At 35.3% G+C, this 24,176-nt stretch overlaps 1 long non-coding RNA gene and 1 pseudogene across 1 annotated transcript in view; one reads left to right on the top strand and one right to left on the bottom strand.

The window, feature by feature from the left end:
- LOC137249524 (uncharacterized) overlaps positions 1–24,176 on the top strand; it is a 519,870-nt gene that overhangs the window by 404,899 nt on the left and 90,795 nt on the right. The gene's annotated exons all lie outside the window — the stretch shown is intronic.
- Positions 14,641–16,670, bottom strand: LOC137247569 (uncharacterized; annotated as a pseudogene).

Raw genomic sequence — 24,176 nt, 5'->3', positions numbered from 1 at the left:
GGAGATTATCGCGCCTTACATTTATTTATTTTATTTTTTAATTTTAACTTTTGTATTTTCATCTATATATTTTAATATTTTTAGTTTTAATTTTTTATTTTTTTCTGCATTTTAAATATATATATGTATATTTTGTTAATCCAAATAGTGGGAAATATTTTTAAGCTCTTGAAATGGAACTTGAAGCATTATAAGCAACGCTACCGCCATCACGATTATATCAATACTATTTATTTGTCATTCAATAGCGAAACAGTTTCATATTGCTATTTTTAATTTAGTTTTCTAATTTAAGACTCTCAATTTTAGTCTTAAATCTCTTTTTGCAGGCATTCGGTTTTTATTTTCGCCGTACATTATTTTCCATCAGTATGTAGTTATGTTTTTGTAAAAAACAAAAATAACACATTTTTAACTGTGTTTAAAAATACATACGCCATTCTTACTAATAACATTTGAAAATTTCCCAGTTTTCACATAACACCCTCCCAAAAGCAAATATCATTGAGGTAAAGGCATACATTCTTGAATAAGTGCACACATACATACATATGTTTATTTCAAGATATCTTAGCACTGTTCAAACATATCAAATGTCATAAATCTTATAAATTATTTACACTGCATAATTATTTACACAATTTTAATTACCAACATTCTATATAAATACCAGTAAATGAGCTTTATGCAAATTAGCTTGTTTAATTCATACGTACACAAATATACAATATATATTAATATAAAATATTTGATTATGCATATATTTAAAAGTTTGTGCGCACAGCTGCTTTGTATCACAAAGCGAATGATGGCGGCATATGCCTAGACCTTCTGCGAATTTGTTGTGCGACACTCAGAAATATATTTTTTCACTGGCTTTGAATTAGGTATACGTATGTATAGGTTTTTTTTGAAGCTATGCAAGTGTAAAATGTATGTATGTAAGTCTAACGTGGTATTAAAATATTCCTACGTAAATATGTGGATGTATATATCTCCAACTAAGTTGACACCAATCATTAAAATATTCCGTGAAAGTTTTAATGAGCCGTGAAATGCTTAACATTCTAGTGAAGACGCCGAGGGCTATGTGTGGTTGTGTTTATAAATACCTTGTAAATGTATATGTGCGTATTTGCTTTCGTGGTTTGGTATGTGTGTATCTAAGGAATATATGTTGGTGCGTGTTTATTAAGTATAAAACCATCAAAAAGATTTATAGTTTGCTAGCATACTTCATCAGGTAGTTTTTGGAAACTTTTTATTTAAATTTTCCAGCAGCACTCGATGAATCGATAGTAGACGTCTCAATACAGAAATCGAAAAGAGACAAGAGTTGCATTTGCTCCATCAAGCAGAAAGGGCTTGGAAAAAAGCACTAGCTCATATCTCCAATGAGTGAAGACCTTAGGCTCATGGTGGGCATTTTAACTGGACACTGCCTTCTAGCGTCACATGCTTATAACTTCAGCCTCGTCAGTGTGTTCTGTGTTAATTTCCTGCGCTGGCGAGGTCAAGGACCCATCTACTAGAGGCGACAGAGGTGCAAGATCTCGAGGCAGAAATTAAGCTAAGTCCTAGATAACTCTGGCATTTGCCAAGAGGACGGAGTTATTCTATCGCACCTATTTGGGTTGTTTCCGTTTGGTCATCATACAAATTCTGGTAACACTATGGACACATTCTGCCTTTGCGATCTTTTTTCACATTATCCAATCTTAAGTTTTCCAGTTATTGATTATAATGCTTTCAGAGTGCTCGGAACATTTCAGCCAGATTTAAAAATTTTTTTATAATTCTAACTAGAAGTTCTCCAGGAAATTTCACAAAAATATTTACAAAATTGTGTACCTGGAAACTGAATTTTAAAAACATTTTTGTAAGATTTTTGTGCAACTGCTTCCCAGCGAGTTCCCGCAAATATGCTCGGGCTTAGTTTTTAAATATAAGTCTATAATATTCAATCTTTTATTTAAAGTATTTGTCCTAGTTTTTTTTATCAATATTTAATCTTTTTTTTTATTTCTTAACTTTAGATTTAAATTTTTTTAAATTTTTAGGTTTTTTATAGTACCGAAGTGTGTTTTTAACGCCTTTATCTCATAATATTTATAGTCTAAGCGTAACAGTTTAAACGGCTAAGCTCCAACTAAGTAAGTAAGTAAGTAAGTAATCATAAAGAAAAAGTTCTTCTGCTTTCGTTTTCATTTAAGTTTTTAGTTTTAGTCTTTAGGTGCTTAGTGCTTAGCATTAAGTCTTTTGTCTTTAGTCTAATAAGTTGTAATCTTTTATTTTACGATTTTGGTTATTAGTGTTTAGTTTTTAGTCCTTACTCCTTAGTCGTCAATATTAAGTATTCAGTCCCTGGCTTTAGTTCTTAGTATGAAATCTTTAGATTTAATATTGTGTATTTAGTCTTTAGTTTTGAATCGTTAGTCTTTAGCCTTTAGTCTTTGACCTTTTTGTCTCAGTTGGCCTTTATTATTTATTCTGTAGTCTCCATTTATTAGTCTTCAGTCCTTAGTGTCTAGTATTTAGTATTAGGTTAATAATTTTTTGGCTTAAGTCTTAATCTTTAGTGTTTAGCCTTTGCTTTAGTCTTTAAACTTTACGCTTTAGTCCGTAGTATTTTAGCTTTAGTATTCAGTCGTAAGAATTAACTCTTCAGTCTTTAGTCTTGTGCATTTATTCATCAATTTGGAGTGTGAAGTAACTTCTTAGTCAGTGCCTGTCCTTGGCATTTAGTCTATGTACCATTCTCTCAATATTTATTTATTTGCATTCAGTAATTGGTCTATTTTCTTCGACTTTTAGTGGTAAGCCTATAGTCTATAGAATTTATTTTTGGTTTTGTAATGATAAGTATTAAACAACTATTATTTAAATTTATGTTTTAATTAATTTTAAGTCATTGGTCTTCTGTATTAATTTGTTTTCTCCTGATTTGCCGTTATTCTTTATCCTAATTTTAAGATTTCAATCTTCAGCTTTAACATGTAACTTAATTTTGGGTAATTAATTTCAGAACTTAAATAAGAAGTCGGCAGTCCTATCTTTTTAGTGTATTATTTCTATATTTCTAGTTTTTGTCTTTACCAATTTCTTAGCACTCGCGTCGAAAAACACTCAATAAATCAATTTGATTTGTGCTTATATCTCATTATCGTTTGTAAGTAAGTTCTTCATTTGTCATTAAATAAAAATAAATCAATGCAAAAGACAAAATTAAATTCTTGAGTAGCAAATATTTCATAAAAGCACTAATCAATCTGGCCACCGTGGTGTGATGATAGCGTACTCCGCCTACCACACAGAATGTCCTGGGTTCATACCCCGGGCAAAGCAAAATCAAAAATTTAGAAATAAGGTTTTTCAATTAGAAGAAAATTTTTCTAAGCGTGGTCGCCCCTCGGCAGTATTTGGCAAGCACTCCGAGTGTATTTTTGCCATGAAAAGCTCTCAGTGAAAACCCATCTGCCTCGCAGATGCCGTGCGGAGTCAGCATAAAACAAGTAGGTCCCGTCACGCCAATTTGAAGGAAAAATTAAAAAGGAGCACGACGCATATTGGGAGAGAAGCTCAGCCTAAAATCTCTTCGGAGGTTATCTCGCCTTACATTTGTTTTTATTAATCGATCTGATCACATTATCCAAACGTTTTCTCTTTTATCTTGTATCCGCATATCTTATTCTATACGCAACCCTTTTCAGCAGGATATCAATGCTAATAACTTCTCATTGAGTTACCGTTTTGTTTGCCTTAGCGTATTTTGACATAAAACCAACTGAGCATTTCAGGACCTTTTCAAGGACTTAACAATGTTAGCATTTGTGAGCAATTTGGCATTGTGTGAGTCTATTACGATGGTATTTATGCTGCGTTCACTGCTTATTATTTATGGTCAAATACTAATGTGTCACCTTTATATTTGTATGTCCGTATATTTTTTTAGCCGCATATTAGAAGCACAAAAGGATAACACAATCCAATCAGACAAATATCTGTGCATTCGACCGTGTAAAGGTGTATGGGTATTTACGTATGTATGTAGGATAATATTAGCTGCAGCGACTGTACGGTCATATGTAGGCGACATCTTTGTGTCGCGCTTTGCTATCAATATCTGGCAACATTTGCATACGTGCCAATAATATCAGCACTGGTTGACCACTTGCGCAACCCTTTCGCGTCGCCGCAAAGCCAACAGAACATTTTGAATAGTTAGTTTTTTACAAGATCCGCTACCATTAACATCGAAAGTGAAACGCTCCACTACCGCGCCGGTTTTCTGTGTCTTTGTGCTTTTAATATCTAATGTAATTACTTATGTTACTGCGAATGACCTAAATTTAACTTTATTGCAAATGTAATTTAAACTAAACTAAAACCTTAAATCTATTAAACTTACCTATATTGTTAAATCAAAAGTGCTAAACTTTAATTGGAATACGGAGAAACAGGGGTAGCAAAGGTAAGAATCCCCACAGTGGTGTCAGAAGTGAAAGAAAAGTTAAGAAAAAGTTTAAAAAGAAAAAAAATTTTCTAAAAAGAGCCTATCGAGGTATTTGTATAAAAGAAAATAACTTGAAAGCCTTTTTAAAAAGTAAAAAGTAATTTTAGAAAAGAATCGAAGATTCTAAGAAGCAATACAGTACTGTGCACAAAAATAGATACACAAATTTTTCAAGTTAATAGAAAACGAAAATTACATTAAAAATCAAAAATACTGAATGTGAAGAAATAGAAAAAACATTTTAAAGAAATTTCTCAAGATAGTTTGTGCGGTCAGCGGTAAGTGGAAGTGCGGAAAAGTTGTACGGAAAAAGTAATTTTTCATGAAGTGGAAAATTAGGTTGGCGATAACCACCATTTTGCAATTGTTGTAGGCAGGGCATGCATTTGAGCGTGCGAGAGAAAATATATAAATGTACAGCTGCAGATTTGATGCGCAAATTGCAGTGTACTAAGAAACAGTGGCGTGCAAAAAAGTAAGATTGTGCGCGGTAAATATATGTAAAAGAACATATTACAATTGGGTGCCGGCATACTTCGAGTATACGGTACGTGGCAAATAAATTTGCGTAAGAATAGTCCTTAGTGGACGTGTAACCACATATATGTAAATGCATAGTGCGGGGAATAATTTTGAAATTTCCTGTTAGAGGTAAAAGTGCTGTAAATTGTCAGCAAGTACGATAGTAGGTACAGTGTCTGTACGTGAAAAAAGAAAAAGGCGGTCATATTGTGAAAAATCTATACATTCGAAAGTACAGTTTTAAAAAGTGGCATCAGGTCACGAACGGGAAAAGTAAGCTTCGAGCCCACAAAACGGTAAACGAGCGTCAAACTGTGGCGTAGTTTAGAAAAATAAAAACGAAAATAATAACTAGTGCATAAGAGAGAGATAGTGGGCAGCGTCAAAAAAAAAAAAAAAAAAAAAACCATAGCAACTCTCTGAAACTGTGCATAGCAACAAAAGTTTTGGCTTGAATTTGTCGATTTAAGTTCGAAGGATAAAGCACTATAAGTGGTGTGAGCGAGAAAGTGAGAGTAAAAACAAAAAAATTCAAATACGTCATTGCAAATATTCTCATACAAAACAAAATATAATCAAAAATCAACTTGACTGTGCTGTGTGTACAGTAATGTAAGCGTCATATAAGCATCAACATATGAAATCATAAGCGAAGTAAGCAGCGAGCAGAGGTTAAGCAAAGAAAGAATATCAGCAGAAGCAACAGTAGCAGCGGATACAGTTGGTGGCAAAATATATAAGATACGTATGAGTAAAGAATGCATGTTTTGTAGTACGGAAAATTAATTCTATGTATATAGTACTTACCTTTTAATTTTTTTTAACAAATACATAAAACTAATTAAAGTTGATTAAATAAAATTTGCTAAAGTAAAGAATAAATTAAAACGAAAATGTCTAGAGCTAATGTAAAGGAAAGAATAAATCTACAAGAAATTAATAAGGAGGAAAAAAGAATATAAAACAGTTTGCAAAGATTTAAAAGAAACAGAAAATTTTTAAAGAAGCATTCTCGAGTGAAATTGTTTGTTGTCTGTTGCTTAGCATAGTTCTACTGTTGTATATTCTACAGTACTCTCTGAATAATAAGAACTAATAAATAAAAGATAAAATTAGATTAACTTAAAATATCCGTACAATAATATATTGTATTTAGCTAGTTTACTAGTAATTTAACTGATTTACCATTTAAAATTTAATTGAATTTTTAAATATTGAAACATTTTTTTTTAATTTAACTGGTCGTAATGGAGCGTGAAGAAATTTTTAGATTGACGGTAGACGGGCTTAAGAGAAAATTAGAAGAATTAGGATGCTCGACTACCGGCCGAAAGGCAACTCTTCAAGATAGGCTTTGCGAATATTACGGCTTATTAAATGATGATGGCTCGGACTCGGGCGATGATGCTTCAGCTCATTCATGTGTTAGCGCAGTTCCTCAGGCAGTATTAGGGCGGTCCAATTTTACTTTGCGTGATATTGAGGATTCACTGACCTCATTCAGTGGCAATAGTAACCAATCAATCGAGGAGTGGCTTTTAGAGTTTGAAAGCAATGCTACGGCTGTTGGTTGGGATGAGCTGCAGAAATACATTTATTCTAAACAGTTATTAAAGGGAGCAGCCAAAATGTTTATTAGGAGTCAGCGTAACGTCTTGAATTGGAACATGCTTAAAGAAGCACTGCGTCAGGAATTTGGGGTGTATGTTTCCTCTATAGATGTTCATCGGGCATTAAGGAATCGCCGTAAGCGAGCAAACGAAGATTATAGGGAATATTTGTACAGCTTAATGGAAATAGGTGCGCCAATTAGATTAGATGAGAAAAGCTTAATCGAATATTTTATCGAAGGTATTCCTGATTCAAAAATGGGCAAAAGTAACTTATACCAAGCACGCACCCTGCAGGAACTTAAAGATCAAATACAAATTTATGAAAAAATTCAGGTGGGTAAACAGGGTTTTAAGGCAGGTGAATTCCAACGAACTGGCAGTAATCAGTCAACTTCTGATGCCGCCAAAAAAGATAGGAAATGTTTTAAATGCAACAAAGTTGGACATCTTGCTAAAGATTGTCAGAAATCATCGAATAATTGTTTTAAATGTGGCAAGGCTGGACACCTTGCTTCAGCATGTACATCAAATAGCAAAGACGTTAAACAAGAACCAAAACTCGAGAAAAACAGGACCAATATAATGAGTAGCGAATGGTACCGTAGGGTTTTTGGTAAAGGAAATTGTTCGATTTTTAAGGACATTTTGTACAAGGGGGTCACCTTCGGAGCCTTGTTAGACACAGGTAGCGATTTATCTTTGGTCAGGGAAGATGTTTGGAAAAGGTTTGGTAATATCGAATTAGAACAGGATATAAGAAATTTGATGGGTGTTGGCGAAGGGACAATCGCAACAATGGGTAGTTTTGTAATGGATGTAGTAGTCGATGGCTTGAGACTGAATATTAACTTCCATGTCGTCAAGCAAAAAGATATCGTTTATGCAGCGGTTATAGGGAACAATGTATTAAAATTGGTGGACTTGTTAGTAACAGAAGATGAGGTAGTTTTTCGGAAAAAACAAAGTACTGAGGTAGTTGACATGGGAGTCTGCAATACAGCTAAAAATGAGCAGAGGCTTGAAGTTCTCCAAGAGTTTGAAAGTCTGTGCATAGCTGAAGATATTAGCGACAGTAAGCTGGCAAATCCTAATCTAGAACATCTCGATAAAAAGATATCAGCGAAAGTAGAAAATTTGGTAAATAATTATTCTCCGAAAATGCAACACGAATCACCGGTAGAGATGAAGATTACGTTAGTAGATGATATACCAGTTTATCAGGGACCAAGAAGAATTGCTTATAGTGAGAAATGTGAGGTAGATAACCAAGTACAGGAATGGCTCGAGAAGGGTATAATTCAGCAAAGCACGTCAGAGTATGCGTCCCCAATCGTCTTAGTGAAAAAGAAAGACGGGAGTAAACGACTTTGTTGTGATTATAGGCGTCTCAACAAAAAGATTATGAGAGATAATTTTCCTATGCCTCTCATAGACGATGTAGTCGACAAATTACAAAGTTCGCTAGTTTTCACAACACTTGATTTAGCAAATGGTTTCTTTCATGTACCTGTTGAAGTTAGTTCGCGCAAATATACATCATTTGTGACTCATTGTGGTCAGTACGAGTTTCGATACGTGCCTTTCGGTATTTCGAACTCGCCAGCAGTATTTTCGCGGTACATCTTTGCAGTTCTGAGGGATTTGGTTCAAGATGGTACATTAATCACATATATGGATGATATAATCATTCCTTCAAAAAATATAGACGAGGGTATAGAGAAATTGGCAAGGGTATTAAAAAGAGCTGAAGAATATAACTTACAAATAAAGTGGAAGAAGTGTCAGTTTCTACAGGAAAAGGTGGAATTTTTGGGTTATGTTATAGAGAACGGCACTATCAAACCTTCGGTAGAGAAAACACGTGCCGTAGATAACTTCCCATTACCTCACGATCGTAAGTCCGTTCAACGATTTTTGGGACTAACTTCTTATTTTAGACGGTTTATTGCTGGTTATGCAATAATAGCTAAGCCATTATCAGATATCCTTAGGCAGGATAAAAAATTTTTTTTGGGGGAACTAGAGATTGTAGCATTCCAGCAACTAAAGATGGCATTAGTTAACGCACCTGTTCTTAACCTTTACAATCCAAAATCTCAGACTGAAGTTCACGCAGATGCATCCAAATACGGCTACGGTGCGGTGCTATTGCAAAAATGCAGCGACGATCAAGAGTTTCATCCCATACAGTACATGAGCCGAAAAACAAAGCCAGCAGAAGAGCGTTATCATTCTTACGAGCTTGAGGTTCTAGCTATTGTAGAGGCTTTGAAAAAATGGCGAGTGTACCTGTTGGGTATGAAATTCAGAATTATCACAGACTGCAACGCGTTTGCTATGACAATGGATAAGAAGGAAGTACCTGCAAGGATTTCGCGGTGGGCATTATTTTTGCAGGATTTCGAGTACGAAATTGAGCATAGAGCAGGTAGCAAAATGCGTCACGTGGACGCATTAAGCAGGGTTTCCTGTCTAATGTTGGAAGACTCATTGCAACATCGGCTAAGGCAGGCACAGTTAAGTGACGACTGGGTTAGGGCAGTGCATAAGGTCGCAGGACGAGAGGAGTACGAAGATTTTTATCTAAAACAGGGGGTATTATTTAAGGATCCAACCAAGGAACTTGTTGTGGTACCGAGCTCTATGGAAGATGAAATAATCAGACTAGCGCATAAGCAGGGTCATTTTGCAGCCAAGCGTACCCAAGAGGCAGTAGAGAAGAATTTTTATATTCCAAATCTAGCTCCTAAAGTTGTAAAACTTGTAAAGAGTTGCATAGAATGTATAGTATCAGAGAGCAAAAAAGGTAAGAAAGAAGGATTTCTTTCACCAATTCAGAAAGAGGACGTACCGTTGGAAACTTACCATATAGATCATGTCGGGCCGATGGAGGCAACAAACAAGCGTTATACTTACATACTCGTAATTGTAGATGGTTTCTCCAAGTTTGTATGGCTTTACCCAACAAGAACAACGGGAACCGACGAGGTCCTTGATAAGTTGAAAAAACAGGCAGCAGTATTTGGTAAACCTAGGCGTATTATTTCGGACAGGGGAGCAGCGTTCACGTCTAATGCATTTAAAAGATACTGTGAAGAAGAAAATATACAGCATCTTCTCATAGCTACTGGGGTTCCAAGAGGAAACGGTCAAGTAGAACGGATGCATAAAGTGGTAGTACCAATGCTAGCCAAAAGTTGTGGTGATAGTCCGAGCTCTTGGTACAAGTATGTAGACAACGTGCAGAAAACAATAAATAATACAGCGCCAAGGAGTACGAAGGTTTCTCCATTTAAGCTATTAACAGGGGTTGATATGCGCATGCAGGCTATTACAGATTTGCAGGAGATGTTGAAGGAAGACGCCACTAAGCAGTTTGAGGATGAGAGGGAAAGTATACGTAAGAAAGCCAAAGAGAATATTGAGAAGATTCAGGCCGAAAATCGGAAAACATTTAATTCGAAGAGGTGCGCAGATACAAAGTACCGCATTGATGACCTAGTAGCTATTAAACGAACACAGTTCGGAACAGGACTTAAATTAAGACCAAAGTTTTTAGGTCCTTATAAGGTGACCAGAGTTTTACGTCACGGTAGATATGAAGTGACCAAGGTAGGCGAACATGAGGGTCCGAGGTCTACTTCAACAGTGGCTGAGCAGATGAAGAGATGGGAGCCATCGTCCGAGGACGAACGATAGTCAGGATAGCCGAGTTTGTAGGATAATATTAGCTGCAGCGACTGTACGGTCATATGTAGGCGACATCTTTGTGTCGCGCTTTGCTATCAATATCTGGCAACATTTGCATACGTGCCAATAATATCAGCACTGGTTGACCACTTGCGCAACCCTTTCGCGTCGCCGCAAAGCCAACAGAACATTTTGAATAGTTAGTTTTTTACAAGATCCGCTACCATTAACATCGAAAGTGAAACGCTCCACTACCGCGCCGGTTTTCTGTGTCTTTGTGCTTTTAATATCTAATGTAATTACTTATGTTACTGCGAATGACCTAAATTTAACTTTATTGCAAATGTAATTTAAACTAAACTAAAACCTTAAATCTATTAAACTTACCTATATTGTTAAATCAAAAGTGCTAAACTTTAATTGGAATACGGAGAAACAGGGGTAGCAAAGGTAAGAATCCCCACATGTATATGTGGCATTGTGCTCTCACTCATTCAATCCTTTATTGTATGTATTTTGTGTGTTTGCTTCACATATATATGCCTAACTGATTGCTTTGTATATTTATTTTCAGCATGAGTATATCAAAGGACATACCAATAGAAATGCTTTGTTATAACAATGGGTAGAATAGAAAAAGAAGAAAAATTACTGGAGATATGACACAAAATCCTAGTACATACATATTTTTACACAAATTTTCGAAACATTCAAATGACCACGTACTACATATGTAGATACTACCACCCTTTTCCCTTTTTTTACATTTTTCCTACGAATTGGTGGGACGGGGCCTTTACGTTTAACGTCGACTACAAACGACATTTGCAAGTTGGATGAATTTCGCTGAGAAGCTTTTCATGGCAGAAGTACATCGAATCACTGCCGAGGGGCTACCCTGTTTTTTTCTAAAAATTTGGTGTTGCTTTACCCGGAAAATGAACCCAGAATCTTCATTGTGGTAGACGGAGCACGGTACCACCTCACCACGGCGGCCGCCGTTCAACTGTATTCGGTGATATCTTAGACTACACTAGCCTATTCTACTAACCAGTGAGAGTTCATGCTACTCAGATTTACGAATTTGGCTAATACTCTCATAGCTGGGGGTATGAGTATTTTCCCCTGGCATTTCATTTGTCCGAACTACGTTGTTACCCAGTTACTTATGGCTTCCCTAGTGTATATTTTTGTTAGTCCACAGAAAGGCTCTGGACCATGGAATACTGATATGGCACCGTGGTTGGCCCTGATGCCTAGGACCTTGTTTTTGAATCCCAGATGATTCAAGATTCCAATTCGTTCATCCACTAGCTTAGGGATATTGAGTAAGACTGCAAGGCATGTAAGGCTGTCCGACATAATGAGGATACTCCTTTTCGAAAATATTATCTACCGCAAGCTTTTATTGTATGGATTTCTACCTGAAAGATAGTGAGTTAACACCCCGTAGGTATCGACCTCTTGAAGTGCGGCTCATAGAAGCCAGCTTCCGTTTTCCGCCATCCAATTTTGACCCATCTATGCACCAGAAGTCCGATTCAGGGTCACCATATGAATTCCATATTTCCGAAAGAGTTCTGTTCACAATGAACACCTCAAAATTCCGTGAGATTCTGAGCCTGCGTGCCATTGCATCAGGGAGTACAAATTCAGGATTTCCTATGATTTTTCTTATTACTTTCATATGCCTTAATATGTTTCCGGTCTTTAGCTAAGAGATACTTTTTTGGAAGCCTTAGTGTAGCAAGTGTTATCTCTTTCTCTATTAAAATAGGTAATACCTCTTCACTAAGGCAGAAGGTTCTCATCGCATCTGTTATGCCAATAAAAACTAGGCGATGCAGCTTTTTATACTCAGTTGAGCAGAGCTCACAGAGTATAATATTAAGTTTGATTGGATAACGGTTGGTTGTACATATATAAAGGAATCGAGATAGATATAGACTTCCATATATCAAAATAATCAGGATCGAAAAAAAATTTGATTGAGCCATGTACGTCCGTCCGTCCGTTAACACGATAACTTGAGTAAATTTTGAGGTATCTTGATGAAATTTGGTACGTAGGTTCCTGAGCACTCATCTCAGATCTCTATTTAAAATGAACGATATCGGACTATAACCACGCCCACTTTTTCGATATCGAAAATTTCGAAAAACCGAAAAAGTGCGATAATTCATTACAAAAGACCGATAAAGCGACGAAACTTGGTAGATGAGTTGAACTTATGACGCAAAATAGAAAATTAATAAAATTTTGGACAATGGGCGTGGCACCGCCCACTTTTAAAAGAAGGTAATTTAAAATTTTGCAAGCTGTAATTTGGCAGTCGTTGAAGATATCATGATGAAAATTGGCAGGAACGTTACTCTTATTACTATATGTACGTTTAGTAAAAATTAGCAAAATCGGAGAAGGACCACGCCCACTTTTAAAAAAAAAATTTTTTTAAAGTAAAATTTTAACAAAAAATTTAATATCTTTACAGTATATAAGTAAATTGTCTCAAAATTCAACTCCAGTAATGATATGGTGCAACAAAATACAAAAATAAAAGAAAATTTAAAAATGGGCGTGGCTCCGCCCTTTTTCATTTAATTTGTCTAGGATACTTTTAACGCCATAAGTCGAACAAAAATTAACCAATCCTTTTGAAATTTGGTAGGGGCATAGATTTTATGGTGCTAACTGTTTTCTGTGAAAATGGGCGAAATCGGTTGATGCCACGCCCAGTTTTTATACACAGTCATCCGTCTGTCCTTCCGCATGGCCCTTAACACGATAACTTGAGCAAAAATCGATATATCTTTACTAAACTCAGTTCACGTACTTATCTGAACTCACTTTATCTTGGTATGAAAAATTAACGAAATCCGACAATGACGACGCCCACTTCTTCGATATCGAAAATTACGACAACTGAAAAAAATGCCATAATTCTATACCAAATACGAAAAAAGGGATGAAACATGGTAAGGTAATTGGATTGTTTTATTGACGAGAAATATAACTTTAGAAAAAACTTTATAAAATGGTTGTGACACCTACCATATTAAGTAGAAGAAAATGAAAAAGTTCTGCAGGGCGAAATAAAAACCCTTAAAATCTTGGCAGGTATTACATATATAAATAAATTAGCGGTATCCAACAGATGATGTTCTGGGTCACCCTGGTCCACATTTTGGTCGATATCTGGAAAACGCCTTCACATATACAACTACCACCACTCCCTTTTAAAACTTTCATTAATACCTTTAATTTGATACCCATATCGTACAAACTCATTCTAGAGTCACCCCTGGCCCACCTTTATGGCGATATCTCGAAACGGCGTCCACCTATGGAACTAAGGATTACTCCCTTTTAAAATGCTCATTAACACCTTTCATTTGATACCCATATCGTACAAACGCATTCTAGAGTCACCCCTGGTCCATCTTTACGGCGATATCTCGAAAAGGCGTCCACCTATAGAACTAAGGCCCACTCCCTCTTAAAATACTCATTAACACCTTTCATTTGATACCCATATCGTACAAACGCATTCTAGAGTCAACCCTGATCCACCTTTATGGCTATATCCCTAAATGGCGTCCACCTATAGAACTATGGCCCACTCCCTCATAAAATACTATTTAATGCCTTTCATTTGATATACATGTCATACAAACACATTCCAGGGTTTCACTCGGTTCATTTTCCTACATGGTTATTTTCCCTTATGTTGTCACCATAGCTCTCAACTGAGTATGTAATGTTCAGTTACACCCGAACTTAACCTTCCTTAGTTGTTTAGTTTTATTTTTGATGCCCTTTGCATTTTCTTCGGCCACCCAACTGAGGAAGCATTGGCTACTGTTAGCTTCACAACATTTTAAAATGTCCCGTACCATTTTGGCAGATGGTCTCCATTTAAATACTTCTATGAGACTTTTAAAAGGCAGTACATTTTCGAATTTCTTATCTAATGATTGTCTGTTCTCCGACTTCCTTCCAACCAAAAATCTATGCCCTCTTCAATAATGACTCCAAAACTGTTTTTATTTAGGGGTTCGCTGTTCCTAATTTTAGTTTTCAAGATTAAACAAAAAATACTCTTATATAATCCTGAATATCCTCGAAGCGGTTGACCTATTATTTTGATGATAAGAGAAAAAATCCTTAAATAATGTCGCATGAATAAACTGGAATTAAATCAAAGAAATGTTTACCTCATCTTCCGGATTTTTGTAACTCTCCTGCAATATGCATTTAGATTAAAAATATGTCAACTCAAAGCATAAATTATTTTCTACGCACCTAACTGAGCGTATCTCTCGAGTTATTGCTTGTATTAAGCATGTATAAACTCAATGGCAGCTGATCTGTTGTTCGCCTGCGCTGCAGAACTTCAAAGAATCATAAGCGACGACATCGAAGAAACCCACACATTCCTTCAGTCGAATCTCTTTTAATCTTACACATCTCCCTACAATGTGAATAACGCCACCAAAACAGTAAGAAAATCACAATAAATACAATTATTTCAAATTGGTGAGCTGTGCAATTGTGCGAGCAATTTGAAAAAGGTTCAACTCTGTTTTTTTAGCAATCACACTGAGATGTGTGACGCACTGCAAGAGTTGTAAGAAATTGAGATTTCTACTCAGCAATTGCGCTTCAAGTGTTAAACATGTGATATGCGTGTGTGCAATGAGAGTGCGAAAAAATTGTTCCTGTAAACGCGCTTGCTTCAAACATATGCAGCGTTCTAATTGCGAAATTTGATTCGCGTTCTCAATCGCAACCACACCGAATCGCTGGCAAGCTGCGCATGTAAACGAGAGTTGAGACTTTTGCACTTCAATATCTTCTAATATCTGTATGATCTGTAGTGTTGTTGTTGTTTGCTCATTATGCCAGTCCATTTTGAGCGAATTAAGCGTTTCGCAATGTAACCACATTTCGGTGGTGAGATGTGTGCATGCGAATGCATTTGAAGTACCGCGTATATCGAGCACCGTTAGTGGTAGCACACTCAGTAGGTCGGCGAGATAAAATTGTTTTAAATTTTCACAACATTTGAGTTGAAGTTCCTCGACGCTTAATGAGTTCTGCGAGATATTTACCTGTTGAGAAAATTGTTTGATTGATTGGTTAAATAACTGAAAGGGGTTTTAAGGTTGACAAAAACGAGACTCGGCATTAAATAGCATAATCAACCTAAGAAAATTTTGAAAATCAAAGGTTTATAATAATATCTATACCATTGACAAGAAACTATAGAATAAAGGCCAAACACCGAAGGTTATAAAACACAAAGAAAAAAATGAAGCCACTTAGACGTGTAAAACTAATAATGGGTAAGTTAAGTTATCGGCTAAGATGCAATATGAATATATACTTAAAACATTTCATAACAAGCTTGAGAATTACCTGTGCATATGTGAATGGAATTGAATGAAAAATAACAGTTAAAAAATGGAACATAAAAAAATTGTTTTAAAAAACTTCAGTGTTTGACAGTGATCGAACTCGCGCCACATGAGTGCCACTGCAACACCATAGCCGCTGGGCCACTACAATTGCTTGTGCCAAATGTTATATTTAACATTGTAGTGCATACGAATTTTACCGTTTCTTGAAATTAATTTAAGAACATCGTTCTCATTAATAGAACTTTTTTTTCAAATTTTAAGACCAGCCGCTGTCTTTTCGAGAAAATGTTCGTTTAAGAACAAGGTTGTTGGTTTAAGAACAGGTCCTTCGTTTTTTATATTCATATTACATATTCTGCGCTTTCCAATTCGGAGGGACAGTGTGTACAGAAAGGATCCCCCTCTATTCCACGCTTATGTAGATATTTTTTGAAGCGGCCATCCCCGCTCAGTATCCGTGTGAGGGGGTAATTTAGTTCACCGTGTTTTCTATCGTACCATTGCGCTATATTCCGAACTAGCATTAAGGTCCAGCGCCCTTTTCTCAATTCTTCCCACCGTTCTTGACACCTAACTATTGTTCTTGATCTTGCGCTTTTCTTAGCACCTTCAGATAGTCGGCTGATTCCATTACTATACAGATCGGCGATTTCATAGGGTAGATCTACTGGAATTTTCCTGGATAAAACATGGATCGCATCGTCGGACACCGCCCCATGCTATTCGTATAGCAGTAATACAGTAGGCTGCTTTATATTTTTTTGGTGGACCATTTTATATTCGTGCCATACTGGTGCTGCGTATAATATTATCGAGCTGGTTACGTTTGATATTACTTGACGAGTGTCTTCGCCTGGGCCGCCGATGTTGGGAATTATCACTTTTAGCTAGTTCTTTGAGCAGTAAATACATATATCATGCCGGATATCGATGCTCAAACATTCTCCATATTAACACACACTAACTACAACAAAAAAGTTGCGTTTGAGTTCGAAACTCTGCGAGGTCGAGTTCAGTTTTATCTAAAAAATGGGTTGAACAGACGAACTTTTTCAAAGAGATTTTTTTTTTTTTTTTTTTGAGTTGAAAACCTGCCAAACTGCCAACTCGAAAGAACCAATTTAAGATACGGCAAACCTACAGATCACAACACAGAAATAATAAAAACAAAAAATAGTAGACCAAAAATCAACCCCAAAGGTTGGAAAACAAAAAAGATACCAAACTGAACGTAAAAGCAAGTTTCGATTTCGGCTACATAAGGTTTTTAACTAAAATATAGATTCGAAGAATATGAGCTAAGATTCATTAATAAAAACCAAATGTGTTTCAAGGACCGAAACCCATAAACCCCGAAACATGACTAGAGTACGAAAACCGCCAGAAGAGCTAGGCGACCATGGAAATTCCCTCTAATCTTAGCAAATAAAAAAGACTAAAACCTAACTACCCCACATCTGGAACACAGTTCTTCTTCAAACGAAATCGTGTCTAGTTATAGATCCAAAAACCATGAACCTAGAGGTAAAGCTAAGTTGCACTGGCCTGTATGTAAAGACCTTACATACACTGAAAGAAAAAGACTGGTAAAATCAACCGAAATACGGGTCAATTGAACCGAATTCTTGTGTACCCCTTCCGGGAAAACAACTCCATCATGAGTGCTCTGCTTGAGGTCTTTTTGAGATGCTTACAAGAGTTCATTTACTATGTTTAACTTCTGCTTACTTTCGGGTTTTTAATTTGAAATTGTCAAGCGTTTAATTAATACTGTTTTTTTTGAAATATTGCATATCTTATTTACATATATCGTACATTATTTCTTTAAATTAAGTGTCTTTATATTTGGTCTGTACGATTGTTTAATTTGTAGACTGATAAAAAATTAAATTAAATAAAAAGAAAAAACTTTGGAAAAATCCTGTTCGTTCAAGCAAAGCTTTGAAACAAGAGGGCGCAATTTTGCATTTCGCTTGGACGAGAAGTTGCAAAATTGTTCCCGATAAATAAGTGTCCCGGTATCTCATAATTTTTTGCACAGTAAATTCAAAAAAGGGTTTTTTGTTTTGTATTGATAACTGAAAAACTAGGTTTTTATTGTTTTCCCATTTTGTGTGTTTTTTTCGATTTGATGGTTTTCTTATTTTGGTGTTTTTTTAACAAGTGGCACCATCGTCATAAGTAAAAAGTAAAGAGCGCAAAGAGCGTAAAATTCTCTTTGAAATTTGCTCATGTACTGACAGTTGATCGTCGTTGAAATGACCGGTAAGATTAGTTGTGTTAACAGAAAAATCAGTTAGATTAATTAGGAATCTGTCAATTTTCAAAATTTTGTTAACTCAAGAGCGACAATTTCTCTTCTGATGAAATGACCAAACTAATTTGTTCGCTTGACAAAGAACTCAGTCGAATTAACCATAATTCGATCAATTTCACCGAATCTCCGTTAAGTCAGGAATAACAGAACCGATTTATTGATTTTACTAGCACCATTTCTTTCAGTGTAGGCCGAATGTGTCCATTCTTGCTCTTCTAACCTCCCGAGAGCAGTTTGAGAGCGTGTTAGCCTGTCTGGTGCACGGATGGGGTGCTTGGCATTAAAAACTTTTGGTTCGTCTCATCTCTCTTATCTGGTCCCTGAACCGCAAGTTTTTTCGTTCATATAAAGGACCCATTTGGTGGAACCCATCAAAGCTTTATTTGCATATTGTACAACACTGCTTTATTGACATAGCGGAGGAATTCCCCGAATATCGAGCTCTTCTTGTTTCAACTAAGATTTTCCTCATGGCTATGTTGATTGATAGTCCGCCTCATAAAAAGCGTCTTTGTCTAAAAAGTTCCTTCTAGTTTTCTTATTGATTTCTTCTTGGCTTTTTGTATCTGGGTGACAGATACGTGATCGAATTTATAGTGAAGCTTTATCGATATCTGTTTCATAACAAACCAATGAGTCGTCGCTAACACGTCGATAAGAAACTGCTAACACTCTGATAAAATATCGATAACTGTTTATTATTAAATCAATTACCTTTTTATAAGAAATCTATAACTTTTCGATTCCAGATCGATAACTCTTCGATGACAAATCGACACACTTTCAAAAACAAATAAATACAACACCTATCAGAAATTGCTAACACTCTGATAAAATATCGATAACTTTTCATTATTAAAGCGATTACCTTTTGATAAGAAATCTATAACTTTACGATACCATATTTATAACTCTTCGATAACAAATCGATACGTTTTCAATAACAAATCAATAAAACACGGATAAGAAATTGCTAAAACTTCTGTAACAAACTGACAACCTCTTGTTTACAAAGCTATACCGTCTTGATAACTAACCGATAACGTTTCTCTAATTTGTCGACAAGTTTTTGTAATATATATATATGGTTAGTTTTTCAATAAATCTACACATTTTTGTTAACAATCACATTTTTGTTAAAAACTAGTAAATCATTGAAAGATTTTGTTATCGATAAATTATTTATAACACTCCAATAACAAATCGATAACTTGTCAGTAACTCATCAATAAGCATGCCCTTAACAAATCGGTCCAGTTCCGATTCTGGCTTCGCTTACGGGCTTCCATCCTGTTTCGGGTTCGGTTCCGGATTCGATCACCGTTCGGTGTTGGTTGCGGTTCGGGTCCAGGTTCGGCTCCGGTCCGGTTTCGGGTTCGATTCTTTTTCGCTTCCGGTTCGGCTGCGGATTCGGTTCTGGTCCGCTTTTGGTTCGGTTTCGAGGTCAGTTCCGGATTCGGTTCCGGGTTCGGTCTCCTCCGTGTTTTCACCTATATCTTCAATTCAGATCGTTTTTAAAAACGTTTGTTTTAGTACGTCTTTATACTTACTCATTTCGATAACTAGACGTCGGATGTTTCCATTTGAAGAGTAAAATCATCATTATAACTTCCAATAAATATATTATTCGACTGTCTTCGAAATACCTCCTGTATGTCTTCGTTGATACCAGCACAACCACACATTTCTAGGTTAAGCCGTGCTTTTAGAGGTTGCTTTTTATCGCGTTCTCGTAAGAACTCAGCAGCTTCGAATATGAATTCCTTTGTTATACCATGACAATAATCCAACGTTATCTTGGATAAAGCTGAACAGCTCATTATGAGTTGTAGTATATCTGTATTTGTGACGAGATCTGAATGTTCCAAGCGTACTACGTATAAATTGTGTAGATTAAATGATCTATGTAGATTAAATGATCTATGTAGATTAGGCCGGGTCGATTTGTGGGAAGGAAAAAAAATCGCCCATTGCTCTGTGAAAATCATATTCTAGGGATCAAAATAAGAAGCTTTGCCGAAGGAACCATACCTCTAAAACGAATTCTGATGTCCCCCCCTTTGGGTCGTTGGGGCAAATTTTGAAAAATTCCACTTTGAAATGCCTATGTTTTTTCTTTTTGGAGTTTATATTTCTCTTTAGAAATTTATTTAGTCAGAAAATATGTAAATGAAAAAACGAAATTAACTTAGTAATAGAAAAGAAATTAAAAAAAATTATTAGAAATTAGCGTTTTTACAACCACCTTTTAAAACCAAGGCATCACTGTGATGCATTTGCATGTCGTAAACATAGTTGTGTGGATTTTTTATTCAACCGTCTTAAAAAATGAAGGTATCACTGTGACACAATTGCAGATCGTAAAATTGCTTGTGTTGTTTTTTTAAGCCACCACAAGACACAGCAGGTAGAGTTGAAATTGCCCCTACCCAAAAGTTCGACCCAAAGGGGGGGACATCAGAATTCGTTTTAGAGGTATGGTTCCTTCGGAAAAGTTTCTTACTTTGATCCCTAGAATACGATTTTCACAGAGCAATGAGCGATTTTTAAATCGACCCGCCCTAATGTAGATGATAGTAGCAACATGTATGCGAATGGAAAAACTCAGCTTTCTGTTCTTCATATTCTTCAAGATACTTATATCAAATTCATTGGGTATTCCACCAAAATTAATTTCTTTTATATTCTCTACTTGCGGGAGTGTAGCCAGAAACTCTTGAAGGTCATGCCCAGCTCGATATGCGCTCGCCAAACTCGCGTTGACTTTATCTATTCCTTCAAGTGTAGAGGTTTTTAGCGCTTTTAATTTACCAAATAATTTGCGCCATTGAATATTTGGTTGCCAGCTGAGTGCTAAACTTTCCAATACTGGAAAATCATATTTTGTCAAATGTTCATCATAATTGATTGGACAATCAGCTAGGTTCAGCTTTTTTAGCGTACATATTGTGAAACGATATTTTATGTCACGTAAGCTGATGCAATCCCTAAGGTAGAGTGTTGTTGGAGCCAATAGAAATTTTATGGATGCTGAAAGTAGAAAACTGTGTTTTAAATGATAGAGGAAGACATTCCACTGTGTCATGGTATCCGTCCCATTGAAAGCTTGGGAATGCTGTTTATTTTATTTAGCTTTCACATATTTTTAATGAGCTCAATATTAAACTTCATAAGCTTTTCATAGTTAGTTAACTGACATATCATTGAAGTTCCACGGGTCAAATATGACCCCAGTAATAAGTTAGTTTATAGTATATGCCCAAAATGACTTTTAAACATAAAATTTTTAAAATAATAACCTAAAATTTTCCGAAAAAAATGACTTTCTTAAAATAAGTTGAATTTGACCAGCAGTCCATATGGAGATTAAATTTTCTTTGGGGGGTTTGGAAGAGTGTGGGAATGGGAAGAACTATCAACACTGATTTTTCAGTCAGTTATCATCCACAAGCAGAAAAACGCATCAAAAGATTCTTTTCATTGCTCTTGCATTGTAAAAACTAAAGATAACCCGCCAATTAATAAGAGCTGCATCTTATTAGCTCCCCACAACCAAGCGAATATTAGCTGTTCGACACGTCACTATGCTGCTGGAAAATAATCGCTGCACAACCACAACAGAATGTAAGCAGATGAGCCAGCAAACAGATACGTACAAATGTAAACTGTAGCTAAGAGATAGGTAGAGGATACACACACATGTACATAGAAACAAAGAGCGCATAAATGTAAATAGGCAACTAGTCGAGTGGGATATTCACGAAAAGTCTACTCCCTGCGAGAAAAAGGCGAACGAGGCAAGTGAGAGCATAAAAGCGGCGCAGTGCAAGTGATGTAAATTGGTTTGATTTTAAAACGGTGTAGGAGAAGTACGCGAATAATTTCAAGTGCTAAGTTTTACTACCGAAACAAAAAGCACTTTATATACAGACAAATTCAACATTACTTTTTTAATAAAAATTAAATTTAACTTGGGAATATGTCAGCAGCCTTTTGAGCCTTCTGTATACCAAAAACACCTTAAGCATCATCCGCCTCTTCATCGTGACCGTACATTTTTTACTACTTATAATTTTCTATAGCTTCCATTACTGTATGAAACGATTACTGTACAAATATTCGCACAACAATAATGCCGGTAATTTTGTTAAACAAAACTATTTTAATAAAAAAATAAACTAAAAATATTGAAAATAAAAACAAGAATTAGAGATATTAATAAATAAAAAAAAAAAAAAAAAATTGGAAAACAAGAATTTCGTATATTAAAAATTTTGCAAAAGAGAATTTTTTATTCTTTAAGTCCTAAATTAGTTAAACCTCCAATTTATATTTCAAGCAAATATAAAAATACCTAAGTAGAAACTAGAAAAAATTAAAAAAACCAAAATATATTAAAAAATTTTAATTCAAAATAGTTTTTATTAAAATAAAAATTTATTTTATAAACATAAATAATTTAGGTAAGCGATAATATGAAATGTTTATTAGTGACTAAAACTGCAAAATAACTTTTATTTAAAAAATATTAAAGTAATGATATGAAAAAAATACATACACAATTAAAAACTTAAACAAAATGAACAAGAAAACAAAAAAAAAAATAAAACTAAAAAACGATAAGATATATTGTATTATAAAAATGTATAATAAAAACAAGTAAGGAAGGTTAAGTTCGGTTTGTAACCGAACATTACATACTCAATTGAGAGCTATGGTGACAACATAAGGGAAAATCACCTCGTAGAAAAATGAACCTAGGGTAACCCTGGAATGTTTTTGTATGACATGTATATCAAATGGAAGGTATTAAAGAGTATTTTAAGAGGGGGTGGGCTATAGTTCTATAGATACCCGCCATTTAGAGATATCGCCATAAAGGTGGATCAGGGTTGACTCTAGAATGTGTTTGTACGATATGGATATCAAATGAAAGGTGTTAATGATTATTTAAAAGGGAATGGGCCTTAGTTCTATAGGTGGACGTCTTTTCGAGATATTGCCATAAAGGTGGACCAGGGGTGACTCTAAAATGTGTTTGTACGATATGGGTATCAAACGAAAGGTGTTAGTGAGTATTTTAAAAGGGCGTGGGGCTTAGTTCTATAGATGGACGCCTTTTCGAGATATCGCCATAAAGGTGGACCTGGGGTGACTCTAGAATGTGTTTGTACGATATGGGTATCAAACTAAAAGTATTAATGACGGATTTAAAAGGGAGTGGTGGTAGTTGTATATGTGAAGGCGTTTTCCAGATATCGACCAAAATGTGGACCAGGGTGATCCCGAACATCATCCAACAGATGTTAACTTAACTGTTATTGTTATTATATATTATATATTTAATACCACGAACAGAATTCCTGCCAAGATTTCAAGCGTTTTTTATTTCGCCCTGCAGAACTTTTTCATTTTCTTCTACTTAAAATGGTAGGTGTCACCCCCATTTTACAAAGTTTTTTTCTAAGTTATATTTTGCGCCAGTAAACCAATCCAATTCCCATAGTTCATTTCTTTTTTCGTATTTGGTATAGAGTTGTGGAATTTTTTTCATGTTTCGTAATTTTCGATATCGAATTTTCGAGTTATCGTCCTAGAATCTAAGCAAGAGGACGGAGTTATTTTATAACATAGGTCCTGGTTTTTGATAGGGTTTTTCAGTTTGGTCGTTAAAACAAACTCCTAGTAACACTATGGACTCAACCAGTCTATGTGGGGTCCTCATGGACCGGCCAGTTCAACCTAATCTAAGCTTAAATGGCTGTCAAAAACCCTAAGCTTTAAAGAAAATGTCGTCATTTTTGTCTTATATTAGTTAAACGTCCCAATTTAGTTTCCCAAAAAAAAAAAACAAAAAAAAATAAAAAATTAAGTAATAAAAAAATGGTAAAAAAACTAAAAGGTAAAACAAAAAAATATAACAAAATTTAATAAAATAAAAATACAATGTAATTTTTATTAAATAAATAATTTATTATATATGTGAAAACGCAAAATAATTAGATTTCTTGTTAAAAAAATTATTTATTTATTTTTTATTAAAATAAACTTAAATTATGTCGAGCAAACTAAAATAATAAGTTTCATTATTTAAGTCTTAA

This window comes from Eurosta solidaginis, chromosome 4, assembly GCF_040869045.1.
Source record: "Eurosta solidaginis isolate ZX-2024a chromosome 4, ASM4086904v1, whole genome shotgun sequence".
NCBI classification, from domain to species: Eukaryota; Metazoa; Arthropoda; class Insecta; order Diptera; family Tephritidae; genus Eurosta; species Eurosta solidaginis.
Note: the sequence above shows the minus strand (reverse complement) of the source record. Positions and strands in the feature narration are given on the sequence as shown.